Source organism: Saccopteryx leptura, chromosome 3 (genome assembly GCF_036850995.1).
Source record: "Saccopteryx leptura isolate mSacLep1 chromosome 3, mSacLep1_pri_phased_curated, whole genome shotgun sequence".
In the NCBI taxonomy this organism is placed as follows: Eukaryota; Metazoa; Chordata; class Mammalia; order Chiroptera; family Emballonuridae; genus Saccopteryx; species Saccopteryx leptura.
The window spans coordinates 200,349,834-200,368,753 of NC_089505.1; positions in this window are offsets into that span (position 1 = coordinate 200,349,834).

Sequence of the window (18,920 nt, forward strand, 5' to 3'; positions counted from 1 at the left end):
TCCACTTGGTTTCTTAACTAAAGAAATACTTGTTGAATGAATTAGATGAAGATGCATTCCAGTTGTAAAAATATGCATGCTTTTGGACAACAGCAAGTAGCTGGGAATGCTGGACCTTGGGGTATGTGAATTGTGACTTTGAAGATCTAACCTGTTCATGTGCTAGCTCACTTAATATTTTTTCAGGATAAAAAGGCATAAACATCTGTATCTTAACTATTATGTTGTCAGTAACAGATGGGTTAAGTTGAAGTGTTAAACATATTAAAAACAAATATGACATGTTAAAAATATTAAAAACATGTATTTTACATGTAGTTTTGGGGCTCACACAGATATACTTTTTAAAAACTGTGATTAAAGTATAACATACATATAGAAAAATATACAATTACAATTGCACAGCTTGATGAATTGTGACAAAGTGAACTTACGTGTAACTCCCATGCAAGTCAAGAAACAGGGCTGGAGAGAACGGGACCAAGGGTGAGCTGAGGGGCGGAGGCATGCCAGTTTTTCTTTTTTTCCCCCAAAGAGTCATTGACATCTGTCTGTCTCCTCATCAGGAGCACTGTTTTCTTAGTGCCTTTTTTGGTGTGGAGCCTAGAGGCTGAGATTAGACCTCGTTACCTCAGCATTCTTCAGGAAGCATGGCTGATTCACGAGCTTCCAGCATACAGGTGACTTTGGAACCACCTATAACACAGTTGTGCTGGGGTGCCAGGGTCTGAGTACTTGGTCTGTCACTCAGGAGCTGGGTGTTCTCTAGTCATTTTTAGTTAGTTTCTGTGTCTTGCTTTCCTAATTTTTTAGGTGGAGAAAATACTTCAATTTTCCTAATAACAGAGTTATTGTGAGATTGATGCATTCATATATCTAAAGTGCTTACAACACAGCCTAGCTGGTATATATTTAACACTCAATAAAAATAAAGACTCTCTAGTTAAGACCTACTTGTTTTTGTCTTATAGCGATGTAGGTATCTCAAATGGGCTATCACTATTAATATGAGGACTTTTGAGAGGCAAGATCAAAAGAGACACAATAACATAAGTTTGGTGGAGAAGAAAGGATTTACAAAGGGACAGCTGCCTTTGTAAACTATACTAAAACAGGACCTGGTTTTCTAGCTAGGACTTTGTATATAAAAATGATGGAGTAATAGCTATGGGTGGAAACTATCTCAGGATGAAACAGGAAGAATGCAGATTGAAAGGGAATATCAATTTGATCTTCAAGGTTATAAGCTAACATTTGTGTTGGTGGTTGGGGAAGGGATAGCACAGGAGACTGTGAGAATGGAGAAGGTAATGAGAATGATCTGGGAAGAACCACCTCAATTCCTAAAAGAAATAGCAGGGAAAAAAGATGAGTATTTATGACTCAAGTGTCTAAACTAAGTGCAGAATATGGCTTAGAGAGTAAGAGAACTTGAAATTAATGTACAGTGATAAAGTCAATTGTCTAGGAAGCAGTGAAGTAGAGGGGTACTTGTTCCTGGATAAGGTAATGGAAAGAGGCAGGAGATAGAAAGAAAGAAGACACACATGTATGTATGTTTGAACAAACATATCTTTCTACCATATCAGGTTACTGTGTTCTGAGATTTCCATTTTTTATTTAGTTCTATTCTGAAGACAGTCCTCAGTCTTCATTAGCCCCATTTTGCAGATAACAAAACCAAGACTGAGAAAGTTAACTACCTGGGCAACATGTTAAATACTAACTGGGGATTAGACCTACAGTGAATTTCAGCCCAGGAGTCCTGCTATTCTACTATATTGATTCTCTTTTATTTATTAAGGAGATATTCAGTTGTATTTAAAAAACAACCATTAAACTTATAGATAGAAGCACTGAGAATAGCATGTGGGAAAGAATAAAAAGGCAAAAGTAAGAACTGATAATAGCATGATCATAAACTGAAGAGTGCCAAGTCAGATGGAGTTTTTGTATGATGTTTTCTAAGCTTGAGTTACAAAATTAACATAGTAAAGTGACATGAGGGAGGTGAGACATAATATGTCCAGACCTTTGCAATGAATCTCTTTTTTGTTAGAACAGCATGGGGTAAAATCGAGACTTGCTTTTCTAACAGTATTATCCCTAGAATGTTAAGTAAATAACCAAAGAACCTAGAGTGCAATGTTTAATTAACAAATAAAGAAAATTCAAAATTGTTTTGGAAGTTTTAGCTATATACATAATATATGCCAAATGGCTAAGAGATTTTTTGGTTGAATGCCAGTTATTGTGTGTAGCTGTTCCTTGTAATGTCTGTTGTGAAATCTTTTGTCTTTTTAAGAGTATGTCTAGGATGAGATAAAAAAGTTTTTGTGGGTGTTTAGATGGGAGGATGGCTTCCTATGTGCAAAGTCGGCCCTAGCCTTTAGGAGCAAGATTCAACCTGAGGAAGACACTTGAAGTATATTAAAAGCTTTTTTTATTGGTTAGAAGATTGAGGTATTTTGTTAATATTTCAAGTCAAGGCTTCCCCACCCAATGCTTATGCAGTTTATTTAAAAAAAATTTTTCAATTTTCAAAATTATTTTTTGATTTTTGAAAGAGAGAGAGAGGAGGGGAGAAAGAGAGAAGCATCCACTCATTGTTCTACTTAGTTGTTCCATTTTAGTTGTGCACTAATTGGTTACTTCTCATATGAGCCCTGAGTAGGGATTGAACCCACAACCTTGGCTCACTGCGGGATGATACTCTATGCACTGAGCCACCTGGCCAGGGCCTATTTTTAAAAACTTAAATGAAGGATTTTCTATTTGCTTTTACTAAATTTTGTTATGTAAGCTGGGGCTCATTGCTCTCTCATTAAGATATCAGTCACTGGATATTTATGTAAAGGATCTGTGCTAAATGATGTAGAGAGATCATTGGTGCAAGAGTCTCGAGATTGTGGTATAGTGATAAGTTAAAAAACAAAACAAAAACAAACACTAAATAGTCATCATGGTTGGTCTTGGCATTCTTCCTGTTAGAAGAGGGATAGGATCTATTCAATTGTGTGCAGTCAGGAACAATAAGCAGATAACCTCTTTCCTGGAAGATAATGGGTATACTCTGTCTTCCCACCCTAGAAACTAACACAGTGCCTCTTACAAAATCCACAAAAATAGGCACATAATAGGTGCTCAGGATTGTTAGGGGAACTTAAAATAGGTCTGGAGGGAAGGACCAAGATTTTGTTGGTTTGGAAATGATGGGATGGGAATGTAAGATGTTCTAAGGGAAAGTGCAGGTAAATATAGGGCTCCAAATTGTAGAGCATTTCAGTAAAAGTGAACTGATCAATTTTGTAGTATACAGGGGCCTACTTTTGAATTTCAAATAAGATTTGTAATTTCATATTTCTGTGTTTATTTACATTTTGTGTTATTTAAGGCATGGAAGTAACTATTGAAAAGGACAGATCAAGCAGAGACTCAAGATCCTTTTCAATCTTTAAATCTTTAATCTGATATTTTCAGATGTACTTAAATACTCATTGGGAAAAATTGTATACCAAGCTTTCATCTGGGATTATTTTCCTTCTGCCTAAGAGCTCTCTTTAGAATTTCATTAGTTCAGGTGTCCTGGTGATAAGATCCCTAAGATTTTATTTATAGGACTGTATTTTTGAAGTATATTTTCACTGGTTACAGAATTCTTGGAAGTTATTTTCTTTCAGTGCATTGGAGATATGATTTCTGATATCATGTCTCCTGGTTTACCATGACCATGTTGGGAGTCTGTCAGTCTTATTTTTGTCATTTGAAAATACTCTGTCTCTCCCCCAAGAAACCCCCACCTACCACAGCTTTAATAATATTCACTTTGTCTTTGTGCTCCACCAGTTTTGAGGTTTCATTTAGTCTTTGGTTTTCAGCAGTTTTATTCTAATGGTCTAGGTGTGAATTTCCTTGGATTTACCTAACTGAGGATTTGTAGCACATCTTGAATCTGTGACTTGATGTTTTAAAATTAATTTTGGAAAAATTCTCAGCCATTATTACTTCAGATATTGCTTTTACCCCCTTCTCTACTCAGTTCTTCTGGGATTCTGATTATATATAATATATATAATATATTATATAAAGTATGTATATATATTATGTATAATTAGAATATATAATACATAATTAGAATATATATTATATATTATATATAATTAGAATATATACATATAATTTCATATGTGCTTTTCCTTTTTCTCTGCTTTAATCTGAATATCTCCTCATGGTGTAGCCTCTAGTGATATTGATGCAGCTTCTCTGCTACAAGCAGGGTTTCAACTATTCCAAAGGTGGCCTTTGGTCTTTCTGAGGTTGCTAAATATCTGGTTTATTAAGTTTATTCTTTTGGTTCAGCCCTTTGGAATCCCAGCTGATGGTCTGGGCTGTTACCAGGAGCCCTTTCCTTTAGCAGGCCATGATCTTTGATTTTTGCCTGCCCACCTCTGTGAGACTGTGCAACTTCTTAGTCTTTTGACTGCTTGTGGTAGAATCTACCAAATGTTAAAGAAGATGCAGGTGTCACACCCCCTTTTCTTCAAGTCATGGCCCATCAAATCTTTGTGCTTTCATAGTCCTCTAATGCTTTCAGAGGCTATGCTAATAAGTTTCCTCTGGTTATTTAGTTCTGTGTTGGGAAGGTTGGTCATCTAATCTAATTCATGATATTGAAGTAGAAGTTGAAGTACTTCTTTAAGGTGGTCTAATCCTAGGTGTTTTGAAACCTTGATACTATGTTCCAATAATTTCAAATGCTGACATGGCGTCAACGTGGCTGTCCTTGGCTATCAGAAGTTTTTGATCAAGTTATTGGCATTCTTTTTCTATGGCCATAGTAAACACATCACAATGTCATATGTTTGCATTTAAAGGTAAAGTATGTAAATTTTAGTTGTTTAATCTCATTTAACCTTCACAACAGCCACATGGCATCAAACATTAAAATTAAGGCCTCCGTGGAGACTTAACTGCAATTGTAATTAGTGAATAAATTTGGTCTATGTTAATTTATCTCTCTCTTTAGTGAAGTGAATATTCTAGAAAATAGGGATGGGGAAAAGTGAGTATTTGAGAAGAATTTAGAACATTAGACTTTTACAGGACTTGGTGACCAACTGATTGTGGAATGAGACGAGAATGATTGTTTTTCTTGGATAAACTGAGAGGAAGGTGGTTCTCCTTTAAAGAAAGGGATGATATTATGAGGAGAGTTAAAGTTTGGCAGGGTCAAGAATGAATAAGTAAAATTAGTACTGAATTGTGCTTTCAGAAGGGGGGAGTTACTGTGGCAGACTGAAATGGTTGTTGGGCATTTTAAGGATGAGGAGGGGAGAAGAGAAAGAGGCAGGGCAGTGTTAGGGTAGCCTAAAGTAGGGGCAGCTCTTTCCTCCTCCTCTCTCCCCCCAACTTCTTCTCTTTATCTAGGGCTTACAAAATGCCTGGCACTGTGATCTGTTTGTGTACACAGTCCTATTTAATCTTGAACCCTATAAGATAATTATATTGTTGTCCCACTTTATAGCTTTGTCTATATGTCAGGTGATGAAAGGTCAAGCTGTGTGATACATGAAGTTCATGATGAGATGGATGCTTAGAGCTGAGTGAGTAGGTGCTTTAGCATTTCAACCTGAACACAATTGGCCAAGAAAAGTGCATTGTTTTGGAAGCTGCGGTCAAGGATGGATGAGAGATTGGTTGGGAGGTAGAGTACAGGGAACAGTTAGGGCTACTTCACCAGGCACATTGTACAATAAATCCTCTGCTGAGTCAGTCCAGCAGGAAAAGATGGGGCTGGTGTGAGATTTCAAGCTAGGAAAATCCCGACTTGGTAACTGTGAAGATGTGAAAGGGGAAGGAGAAGAATGTCTTAAAGAAGGTTTCAAGCCTGGGGACAGGAGTTCCCTCTGACTGCTCTTTCTTGCTTCTGCCCTTGGTGCATTCCTACTCTCCTAACTCATCAGGTGAATGCCTCCTTTCTTTGAAGACTCCATTCAAGTGCCTGCTCTCGGGAAAACCTTTCCTGCCACCTTCACCCCCTCTCCTTCCACACTAAGGTAGCTCCTCCCTCCTGTTGCAGCTCTCCCTGAAAGACATACTTCCAGTAGAGTAATGTAATTCTCTCTTTTTGCCCCCTCTCCTTTTCTTTCTTTTTCTTTGTTCTGTAAAACAAACAACCCCCAAAACAACAAAACTTTTTTTTTGAATATGTAGTGGTGGGAAAAACTAAGTTAATAATATAAATGATACAATAATTAATGAAGAATAATACAAGAATAAACTGCATTTTATGTACTCACAACTGTAAACCTATTTTTGCCTATCCATGGTATTTACCGAGCACCACATTGGGCTTTTGGGTTCATTTCTTTAAGATTTTATTGCTGTTATATAATACTATGTGTGTGATATGCATTACATACTGAATAAATTAATAAACAAATGGAAATCATGGTGCAAATTGAAGAACTAGGTATAAATGAACAAAGTTCACACAAACATAAAATGGAAGGTGACTGTCATTGATAGGATTATCAAGTGGTGATTCTCCATTTTGTCTTTTTACAAAATAAATTCTACAGGAGTTTCATTATATTTCATTTGTCACTGCTCCATAGAATAGTGGTCAACTTTACAAACTGTATATTTTGAGACAATAATAAGACAGAGAAAAATGACAAAACATGCTATTTCATACTATTATTTATGGGTTCTTGTTCTTTTGTCAACTTCCATTTACTTTGACAATCAAGTGTACCACTTTATGTCCCAATATTTGCTTGATAAGGTTTGGCTTGGTAAAGGTTCTGATAAACTATAGAATGCCCAAATATTAGATAGTAGAAGGGGAGAAGGAAAGGAGACACTTTACAAAATGACTCATTTGCTCCATGGGATTGAATTTAATAGAGTCCCAGGAAATGAGTGCCAGTTTTGGGAAGTAGACAAAAGTGGAATTGCACAGAGAATGGTGTTTAAGAGAGAAGCTGTGGAGTGAAGGTGTAACAGAATCCATTTAATTTATATCTAGATTGAGAAGTTTTATATTAGGAAAGAAATGCCAATAGAAACAACTTGCCACCTCATCTGAAATCCAGCATTGTGTGCTCAAATGTTATGGCCCTGTGCTCATTAGCAGCAGTCAAACCTTCCCAGCAGGCTCATCTTGTGGTAGGGAACTTACACTGTTTTTTTGCATCTCTTGAAGGAGAGTCTCTCCTGGCTCTGTGTTTAGTTATTTCACTATCTCTAATAATGCAAGAAGGTTAGTTAGTGTGTGCTCAATAATTTTTAAGGTCCTGGGATTAGACTGGAATTGATTTTAACTGTAATTTGTCCAGTGACAAGTACACTGTTGAAGAAAAATAAATATTGGCTATAATTCTTATTGGTTCATGACCAATAGTAAATCAAAGCTGTGAAAAGAGTTTAAGTAGCTCTTCCCAACCCCTGGGACTCATAGCTTTCTGTTATCGTTTGACCAAAGGGAGTAGGTAGCTGGACACAAGTGCTACCCTGGGGTGGTGAGCGTAAGGGAACTTAACTTGCCCTTCTAACTTTCAAATGTAATGTTGCTATAAGACTAGGAAGAGCAGATTTTTCAGGTTAAATCTCTCCTTTTCCCTCAACAGGGACTCCAAATTTTGGATTTCATGGATGAATAGGTAACCTTAGTGAGTGATTTGAGACTACAGTACATAAAAATATGTCAATAGTTCAGGATGACTGATAGCTCCTCTTGTAACCAAAACCCCACCTGTAATTTTTTATAGTTCTGAAGCATAAGCCATCTTGAACAGATAATCAGTTCTATTGCACAGTCACTTCTGTTTTCCATGGAAGCCCACTTTCTTTCCCCTAGCAGGATATAAAAAAAATAATAACCTACATAATCTAAATTATCAAAACTTCTGAAATATTGGGCCACTGTAATACTAGTTGTCTGTATCTTTGCTCCTAACTTTGCCCCTTTCTTACATTATGAGTTAAAGAACAATGCAACCATTTATGCAGCTATATTACAGGTCAGGGAGAACTTCCATGATGTGTTCATCTGTATACATGCAAATACACACATGAAGACTTCAGTCAACGTATTATTTTGTATGCAGCTTTTGACTAGAATTTTGGCCTTTGAAGGATTAGAAAAAAATTAATTTTTCTTCTTAAAAGAAGTATCAGGTTGCACTGAAACAACAGCCTATCTACAGCAGAATTTAATTTTTCTTCAGCTACTTTCTGCATTTCATTGGATTAAAAATTGTTAGAGTTTGAATTTGAAATCTGAATTTTATGAGGTGTTCACCAAAAATATGCTTGTGAATTAACGTTTTTGATTAAAGCAGACAACATACAGGTAAAAGGCTCATCTATTTTTTCTTGTTCATTAAAATGTCATTAAACTGTAGAATTAGCAGTGTAGAATTATTTATTTCTTCAGTATGGCATACACAGTGCCATGTTTGCCATTAAAATATTTAATGGTATTTAAATACAAATGAAATTCTTCATTTATCTTACAAATATTTATTGAGCTTTGAATAGGTGACAGGCACAGTTTTTTAGTGGTAGGACTGGGAATACAGTATTGGACAGAACAGTTAAGTCCCTGTCCTAGGAGAAGGTAGTTTATCAGGGTATAATAACTTTAAGTAAAAAATTTTCTTAGTAGCAGTAGGGCACTAACAAATAATGATTTTAAAGAAATCACTAAACCTCAGAATTTCACAAAGAAGGAAAAAATCAATAATAAATGATTTTGGCTTGTTACTCATAAAACGTTTTGTTTGTATCCGGATTTCAACTTGAGACTTAGTTGTTACTACTTAAACTCAGGTCCTTTGTAGTGGAGAGCAATGTATTTATTATCCATTGGGTTGTGACCTTTCCAGTTTCTAGCAGACAGCTTAGATACCAGAGAGCTGTCATACTTAGACTTTTTATTTTTTTTAAATGAAATCTAAGTAGAAAGGCAACTTGGGGATACTTAAAAATATATATATATTTTTAATGTTAACTGGTTCCTAAAAAGATCCTTCAATGGCCTGGCAAAGTGTTACCTGGTTCTCAACTCCAGTCCCTGTTTTCAGGGGCCATGCTAGCCGAAAGCAGCAGTTCTCAAGGTTTGGTTCACAGGCCCTGAGGTCCCGTGACATTTTTAGAGGATCTCCAAGGTCAAATCTATATTTATAATAATGCTAAGATGTTATTTGCCTTTTCATCTTACTTCTTTCACAAGTATACCATTGAAGTTTTTCACTGTACATTTGGAAACTCTGCTTAATTCAGTGAATCATTATCTTCTAAATGACCAATGATTGCTCTTACAAAATTGCATGTGGATAAAGATCAAATGCTAAATAGGGCAATGGATTTGAATGTATCAGAGTATGAAAATTTCACTGATGTGGGTTTAGAGCCCTATAAAAACTATAGTTGAGTTTTGGTATAGTATCATGAAAAAAATATACAAAATTATCTGGAAAGGCTATAATGTTATTCCTCTGTTTCCAACTACATAGCTATGTAAGAATGGGATTTCTTTATGTACATAAACCAAAATATCACAACAGATTGAATGCAGCAGATAGGAGACTCCAGCTGTCTTCTACTAAGCTAGGCATGAAAATATTTGCAACAATGTAAAATAATGTCATTCTCACTACATATTTGGGAAAACATAAGCATTGTTTATAAAAATTTATCATTTGTTAATACCAGTGGGTTTTTAGAGTACTTTTTATGAATTAATATTAAATAATTATTAGTTTTAAGTTTTGACATAGTAATATTAATAAATGTAACCTACATCTAAGAAAGAGAAAATGCCCTTTGGAGTCCACAGTAATTGTTAAGATTAATGAAGAAGTCTTGATATTAACTAGCTTTAGAACCACTGATCTGAAGAAATGTGTTAGCAAATGCACTTTCAGAAAATAATGTTAAGTGAAGACATGAGAATTCACAGCGGTTGTATTTCCTGGGATCCAGGATCAGCTATGAGTTCTCATTTGAAGCAGCTTCAGGAAGTTTAGATGGAATCTTCTTAATGGCTTAGGGCTTCCCATTCTGTGTGCAATGACAAGAGAAAGACAAAGAAGCTGGTACAGTAATTTAGTCAATAGAGTCCATTTTTAGTCTCCAATCTCCTATGTCCCAAAGTCATAAAAATCCTCTAAGACCACTTAAGGGTTTCAAACTACAGGTACTGAAGACAGAACCTTTTCCAAGGCTGACATGACATTTATTCTTGGAGATGCAGTTTGCAGCTCCACATGCTAAAAGAAAATCAAAACTGCTTATCTGAAACATCTTCATCATCCATTTAGAAATGAGAAACTCTGCCTGCGCCACTTCCATCCCTGCAGGAAGCTACGCCCAGCTGCCTTCTCAGTCTGGACTCATTGTCAAGGTCACCGATGTAATTTTTTTTTCAAGTTTCAGTGTCCTTAGTATTCTCAGAGATAATAGCACCAAGCCCATCAGTCATCATTTCCTCATCCTCAATTTTCTTTTTTGGCTTCCTGCAATTTTAATCCCAAGCCTCTGCAATTCCTTTCCATGGAGGCTTAAGTGGCCCCATTTACAACCAATTTTCTACTAATATTTGATGCATTCTTTTAAAAATAAACCCAACTTCCTTGCTCAGCAGGCTTTGTACCTTTGGATCTAATACATTCAGAGACCCAATAGTGGGCTTTACACTAATGTTTTTTGTTTCAGGATTTTTACAGAAAAATAGATCTTTAGAAATGCGAGGTAGATGTTTGCTCCTGATGGGCTAATTTAAGAATCTAGTGCAGCCATTAATCAAGGGAAAGAAATTACTCTTTCATCTGAGTTGTACATTGCCGCAGTCTTACAAAGGGAGAGTGGGAGAGGGAATAAAGATGGGGAGATGTGTAAAAAAATCTTACATTTTCCTGGTTGCCTTATCTCAGGCCCCTTCTGTAAGCTGATCCAGCTCATGTCAGCCTGACACATGAACCATGCAAAGCTTCTTTTTAAAGAGATTTTAATTCCTGCTTGACAGGCTAGGCTGAAGTCTGTGAGTGACAATAGGTGTTTTTTTTTTCTTTCTTTTTTCTTTTAAATGAGAGTGAGAGCCATAGTGCACCTGGTATTTCATTGAACACTCGACATATTTTCTATCTTTTTTTTTTCTTGAAGAAGAAAAAAAGCAGTAAAAAAAAAAAAGCTAAGCTTTAAGTAATAAAACAGCTTAGTTTGCCAGGAGTCACGTACTAGGGAAAGCGAGCCACCATTTTTGGCCTGAAGACTGTTTCTGTCCCTAATCCTCTGTAAATCTTTTAAGGGTTTTATCGTTTTTGCTGCCTTTCCATAAAATCATCACATTTCTTTAATTTTTTTTGTGTTTGTTTACCCTCCTCTGAAATTTCATCCTTCACTAGCACTGTGTGGTAAAGGGTCAGAGTGTCGCAACACATAAATAAATGACATCTTCCAACCCACGCTATTTGGGTAAAATGATCAGGTCCAATGTCCTGGTTGTGGGGGAGGGGGATCTAGAAACTGGGGTCAGTCCTTAAGGATTGTGTGCAGCTAGACCCAAAGAACAATGAAGTGATATGGGAGTTGCCTAAATGTCCTCCTGTTGCAACTATAAAATGAGCTCTGTTTTATTTATGACCTGAGCACATTTCAAACAGCTTTCCATTTTCACTGGTAGTCTGCATGGCAAGCGCCCTGAAGTCTGGAAGTAATGATGGTGGCTCTGATAACGGAGACGGTGATGGCGGTGCTGTGACAAGGGTGGTGGCAATGGAGGAGCTGTCGTTTATTAACTGAGCACTGGTGCCAGGCTCCATATTCAGCCCTTTACATACTTTCTCCTCACTTAATTTACATACCAGCTCTGAGGACTTGGGGCTGTCATCTCAACTGTACAGAGAAGAAACAGGAAGCGAGGACACCAAAAGTTGGTGTGACCCGCTCAGCACTGTGCTTTATGGAAGCCTGGGGCCAGATCTGATACCTTGTTGCACAAAGGTTGGTTTGATCAGCTTTTTTGTTAGAAACTATTTACATCAAGAGAATAGGAGCCACTTATAATATACTGCTCACAAAATTAGGGATATTTCAAAATGAATATGAAGTGATAAAAAAAGAAGCATTTGATTTTTCTTATTAAACAAGAACATCAGAAAAGCTAATGACAAGTCAAAGAAAGTTGTTCTGTTATACAAATGTGATGCAAAACCAACCTTTATTTCCTTGGTGAAAATGCACTATACAAAAGACTGAAAGTAGTGGAATATCTGCACGTTCCCTGATCCCCTAATTTTTGTGTGCAGTGTATTATGCAAATGACACTGCACTATATGTGCTATATATCTGATCAAACATTAAGAGACAGTTGAGAAGCCATTGGAAAACAATGTTAAACTCTGTTTTCCCTACTGCCAGGGAATAAGGTGCTGTGTTGATATATCTAGTCTTAGGGCCTAGGTTATCTTTTTATTAGATTACCTAATCTAAAAAATTTGGTATTGCCAGCCATCCTTCCTTGTTTTCTTGCTTCTTTAATTTCTTCCTTTTTAAAAACTAATTTAGTCAAAAAGCCACTAGGCAGGCCTGAGCAAGGAGACCCAGTGAGGCTGCTGAGCAAACACACTGTAGGTAATGGGAGCCAGACCTTGTGCTGTCAGAGAAGGAAGTCACACCATAGGAAAGGAGAAAGCTAGAGTGAACCCTGTGCTATAAACTGGAATTTGAGGTATTGGTATGAACTCAAGAATTTCAATATATAACATTTATATAAATTGAAATTTCAATATAGAAATGAATAGAAATGTTACCATTTATGGATGGATATATGTGAATATGTACATATACATATATATGCAAATGAAATATACATGTTTCCTAACTCTGCTCACTAAAAGGGCCAGGATGTGATGACATCTCAGTGACCACGAGCATATCTGTTGTCAAGATCTTAGTCTCTCAATACCAGTCTTCGCTAAAAGGAACCACAGATCTTTGAAAAAATGTCTGGTTCTAGGGCTGGGGTGGCAAAGTACAAAATAAGTTTTGAATATCTTGTGCAAGAAAATAAAGATGTTTTCAAGGAATCATGGGAAGATGCCATAAGAACAAAGCAGCAGCTTGAAGGAATCTCCACTAGGCAAACCTGGGAGTATTTGATTATATCCACTAACAAACCAGGCATCCCGACATAAATAAATGTATGAATAAGCGGGGGAAGGAGAAAGGTTTTCCTTAAAATAGGGTGCTGTCTGGTAAATAGAAAGCTAGCTGAGATGAGAAAGATGGTGATTTGGCAATCAGCTTAGTGATTTAGGTCAGAAACATCAATGGATGCTAAAACTAGTGAGTGAAAGTTGGATGAGGATCAGGACATTTGTATAACTGCAAAGTATCTGTCCACAAATCTTTATTATCAAGGGTTACACAGTAAGTGTACTGGAGATATTTGGAACATTTGACCTTAGTCAAGTGATCAGTTACCATCACCACTGATGTGACAAACTGACATTGTATGTAAGTTGGTGGGATATAATTGGCACACAGTGTCATTTCCCAAAAATGTAATCCTTGAATTTGCTCAGGAGAAAACTTGACTAATACCTGGGGGGAGGGGGGATTTTGCAAAATAATTAAACAGCAGCCTTCAATAATGTAAGGGCAGTAAAAGTCAAGGAAGAGCTGGGTATTGCTCTAGATTCAATGAGACTGAAGAGAGAGGACAGCTAAGTACGAACTGTAGTCCTGGACCAGATGTGTTGGCTAGAGAGAAGAGTATTCCAGTGATTGACTTAACTTGAATGGATTCTCTGGGTAAGGACAATATGGAAGTTTTTTGAGCAGTTCTTACAACTTTCCTGCAAGTTTGACATTCTTTTGAAATAAAATGTTAAATATTAGTACAGGAATGATTAACTTTTAATTTCTACTCTATTATACTAAGTTAAAAGAAATTATTTCTGAAATCTGTTTTATGCTTTTATTTTATTTGTATAAGATTTTACAGGATTTAACCATTAAATCAGACTTTTAGTTTTAGATTTTTGTGAAATTGTTATATAAAAAGAATATAGTTTCATGATATTGAGGCTTTTCTGGCCATGTGGTATATGGTTTGTATCCCTACACAAATTTACTCAAATTTGACTGAGAGAAAAATCAGAACATTAGAGTGCCTTAGGATCAACACTATAAAAATTATAATAATGGCGTGGCATTTATGTGTTCTGGATTCAGACAACCTGGGTTCATGTCCTGCCTCTGCCAATTACTAGATGTGTGACATTAAGCATGTCAACTAACCTTTCTGTTCCTCATCTTATTGGTAAAATAGCTAATAATAGGATCTATGCCATGCAGTTACTGTGAGGACGAGTTACTATCACTGGTAAAATGCTTAAATGGTATTGGTGTAGAGTAAATGCTATGCAGGTGTTTATTATTATGATTGCTATTGTTGCTTCTACTACAATATTTATAATTTATATAGACTAGAGAAGCTATTTAGAAGAAATGCCATTGGTAGTTGAAAATTTGTTCCCTCCTCATACAGGTAGATACTAACATCTTGTGCAGATCTGTTACAATGTTTCTCTGATCCCCAACAGCAGCCCCTACCCTTAAAGAAACCTTAGGATTTCTTCACTGTTTTATAAGGTGGAGGCCACAAATTTTAAATGTTTAGAAAGAAAAGTAGAGTAGAGATGGTATCAAAGCAAAATACAGAGAAAACAAGATTGGAGAATCAGAAAATCCAGATCCAAAGAAAATATTTACTTTGGCAGAAATATCTAGGAAATATAATGACTACAGATCTTATTTCAAGTTCACATGTTGAATCTCAACATGTATACATAATTTGTAAATATAAGTAAATTTATTCACTGAAAGGAGCTAGCTCACACAGAATATCCCTGAAGGGAGGGAGCCGTACTGCTAGGCAGTGTTGTCCAGGATACACTCAGCACCCTGCCACCTGCTCTGGGCTCTTAAGGACTCCCTGGTCCCAGAGCATTTCTGGTCAAGTTCATGACATATCATACATATTATTAAGAGCATTAAGAATTTCTTTATTTATATGCTGTTTCTTTCCTGAGTTTGAAAAAACTGAATTATCTATTACTCTCATAAATGCTAAATTATCCAGGATAGACCAGCATTAACAAACTAGGAAATGAAGAAGGAGACCAGTTGGCACAGAGCAGAGGAACTCTGACCAGCACCTAGAGGAATCGGAATGAATGACTAATCAAAGAGAAAACATACTGGCAATGGAAGAGGTGAGGGCTTCACAGAATATATGCTTCCTTTCTTCATTGATAGTGAATTTTAGAACTATACACATATTATTGGTCAACTAATTGAGCAAATGCAGGCATAGAAGATCTTGAGAAACATCCAACACTTAGCCCATTAGTTGTTGCTCAGCATAATAATTAAACCCAGGTTCCTTTCCCTTAATTCAGTTTCTTTTCTCTATATCATTCTGACTTGGAATATTTTGAGTTTTTAATCATATGTATATATTTTCAAAAACACTAACAACCAAAGGGGAATTAATCACCTGATTTTTCTCATACTATCTAAGCTTTAAAAATCTTTGGAGTTATTGTTACTGGAATATATCAAGGGAGTCTGTATAGTGATTAAGAGCACAGAAGCTGTAACCAGATTCCCTGGGTTCAAATCCTGGCTCCAATTCATATGAGCTGCTATATTTTTTTATTTGTAAAATTGTATTAGAAGAAGAAATAAATGAGATTATATATGCAAAAATACCTGTTACATAGGAAGCTTTAAAAAAAGTGTTAACATAAGTAGTATGTATTTGTGTATTAAGTTGAAATCAAACACTAGTACTTTTTGAAAACTTGGGATAGTTACATGACCGGTAGTAACTATACAATATCTTTTTTATTTTTTATACAATGCTCTAATAAATCATTGGCTTTTGTCCTTAGGCACAATCATCTGGTGGCATTATTCCATTTTCATGTTCCATGGAGATCTAGATCTTGATTTGGAAGTTTTTAACAAAATGTTCAGTGTCTAACTTAATGTCAACATTACCAATAAAGGTAAGTTAATTTTATTCATTTCAAAGCATGGAAAATAAACATTAACATCTTTGATCTAGAACATATCAAGTTTGATTCTGGTTTGTTAGTGGTGAAAAAATTATGAAAAAAAATTTAAAAAGAGACAAATAAGATACAATAAGTAAGGAAAACAACTTATTTTCCCTTAAGCTTATAAAAAGCTTCATAAAAGGCATCTTCATACCGATTTTTGAAGTCTGCCATACCTAGTTGTTGAAATATGGGGAAACTGCAAATAAACCAAGATGCTGCCGATGGCAGGACTTAAACACATGATAGGCTGAATAGGCAAGCCTTGGGGATACGAACCTTGCTGTGTGAAGCAGCTGGAAGCAGAAGAGAGCCTTACCCTCTGGACTAAGGATCCAGGAAGGTTGACAGAGAGAAATCTCTTCTGAGGTCCCCTGTTCCTTTGGAGCCTACATCGATTGTTTTATTATGTTAAACATTGAAGCTTTTTGTTTCTTCTTCTTTTCTTAAAACAAATTTGGGAAACTTCCAATAGCTGGCTAATTTTCTAGTCATCTCTTTTTTATTTTCTCTATAGAAGTTGCGCTTAACCTCTTCCAGTCACCTCATACTTCCTGCCCTGCATACTCACTTCTTTATCTCAAGGTCAGAAGAGAGTCTGTAAATGTCAACCCCCCTTCACCCTCTGTGTCTCTGCTTTATGGCAGGTGGGCACTCCCTTGGTCCTACTCAGGTCCCTTCTCTCCATGCTCTGGAACCCACATCAACTTCCCTTCCTCTCTATCATCTGCCATTCTTGCCATGTTTGCCTTCTTTTCATTTGCTTATCCTTATTTTTTCTCTTTAACTGAGATGTAATGCAGATGCCTCAAAATTCTCCATTTTACAGTGACAATTCAGTAGTAGGATATTCACAGAATTACAAGGTTATCACCATGGAGTAATTCCAGAATCTTTTCCTCACCACAAAAAGGAGACTTTATACCCATTTATAGGCACTTTCCATTCCTCTTTTCTCCCAGACTCTGGAAATCACTAATCTACTTTTTGTCTCCAATATTTGCCTATTCTGGACATTTTATATAAATAGAATCATACTTTTCATGATGTTTGTGTCTGGATTCTTTTAGTCTAATGTTTCCAAGATTCATCCATGTTCACTCATTCTTTTAGTATGTAGCAGTGCTCTATTCTTTTTTATGACTGAATAATACTCCATTTTGGAGTATAGCACATTTTATTTATTTATTCATCAACTGATGGACATTTGGGTTGTTTCTACTTTTTGGCTATTATAAATATTACCACTATGAACATTCCTGTACAAGATTTTATGTGGATGTATGTCTCAATTCTCTTGGATATAGATCTTGGAGTGAAATAAGGTCATAGGGTAATTCTATGCTAAACATTTTGAGGGAACTGTCAAGTTGAATTCCAAAGTGTCTGAACCATTTTAGGGTTCCAATTTTCCACATCCTCCCCAACTCTTGTTATTGTCAGTCTTTTTTATTAAAGCAACCTTAGCAGATGCAAAGTAAATACTTAGCTCTTAGTCTCTTTTAGACATCACATCCTTTGAGGAACTCTCCAAAATGCTCCTAACTTCTCCTGTCATTAGGGGGTATTGAAAATCCCTCCTATAAATTTTGGTAGCACCCCGTGCTTATCTTTGTACCCTCATCACACTAAATTATAATTGTCTGTTATCTTTATCTCCTTCATTACATGTGAATGTATTAGAGAGAGTACTAAAAATATTATCTCCTGTGGTGTATCCCAGGATTAACACAGTGTTGGACACAGTTCATTAGTCATCTTTTTTGGTGGGTGAGGCAAATGGAAATATTGGTATTCATATATTTAATAGATGATATTTAACAATCTAGGAGAGAAGACAGGATTTTTTAGCCTGTATGTTTAGTTATCTAAAAATGTGTTTTACCTTTACTATTATGTTAATACAGTATAGTTACTTAATTTACCAAGAAGTTGGAAGGAAAGATTGATTTTACCATACAATATTACTGTAAGGGGAAAACACCTAGGTGACTTTAAAAATATAAGTCTAGCCATTTTTACTTTGACCATTTTGAAAAGCTTAATAATTGAGAACTGACTCCTTTAAAAAAATACTACCAACTATATATACTAGACTGAAACAATTGCAAATGTAGATAGATATGAAGGAGAGTGTCCTGAAATTTGTAGATCTTCATAACTAATACTCTGGGGAGTTGATGCTTTCTGCTCCTCCCCCTTTCTCTCTCTCTCTTTCTCTCTAAAAATAAATAAATAAAATCTATTTTCAAAACAAATAAACAAAAGTAATACTCTGCTCTAGTGGTATTTAGTCACAAATATCAGAAATCTGAGATCCATTAGCACCAGAATCTAACAGATAGGGATCAGCTCTGGGGTTAAAAGCTAGAACTAGAATTAAACATAATGAAAGACTTTAAAAAACTTTGAAATAAAAAGTACAACTTGAAGGTTGACTCATACTAAATTATAAAGCCCTGTCATAAGTAGCACAAATTAAAAGACATTAAGACCGTTCTTTTGAGAATTTCTCTCCAAAAATCTGTATATTTAAAATCAATATTTAAGTGATTTTGTTTCCAGTTGTTCTTTATGATCCCTCCCATAAAGTTGTGTTGTATTTTAGTGTTTTAGGTTATTCTTAGTTGAAATGAGGTTATCCTTGGACTAGATAGCCATTCCTTTATTTGATAGTATTTTCAGTGGATTCTTGGAAACCCTATCCAGCTTCTTTGCTATGATTTTTGTATGCTTCTGGAATGAAAAGGAAATGGAGGAGGGAAAGAGAGAGAAAAACAAATG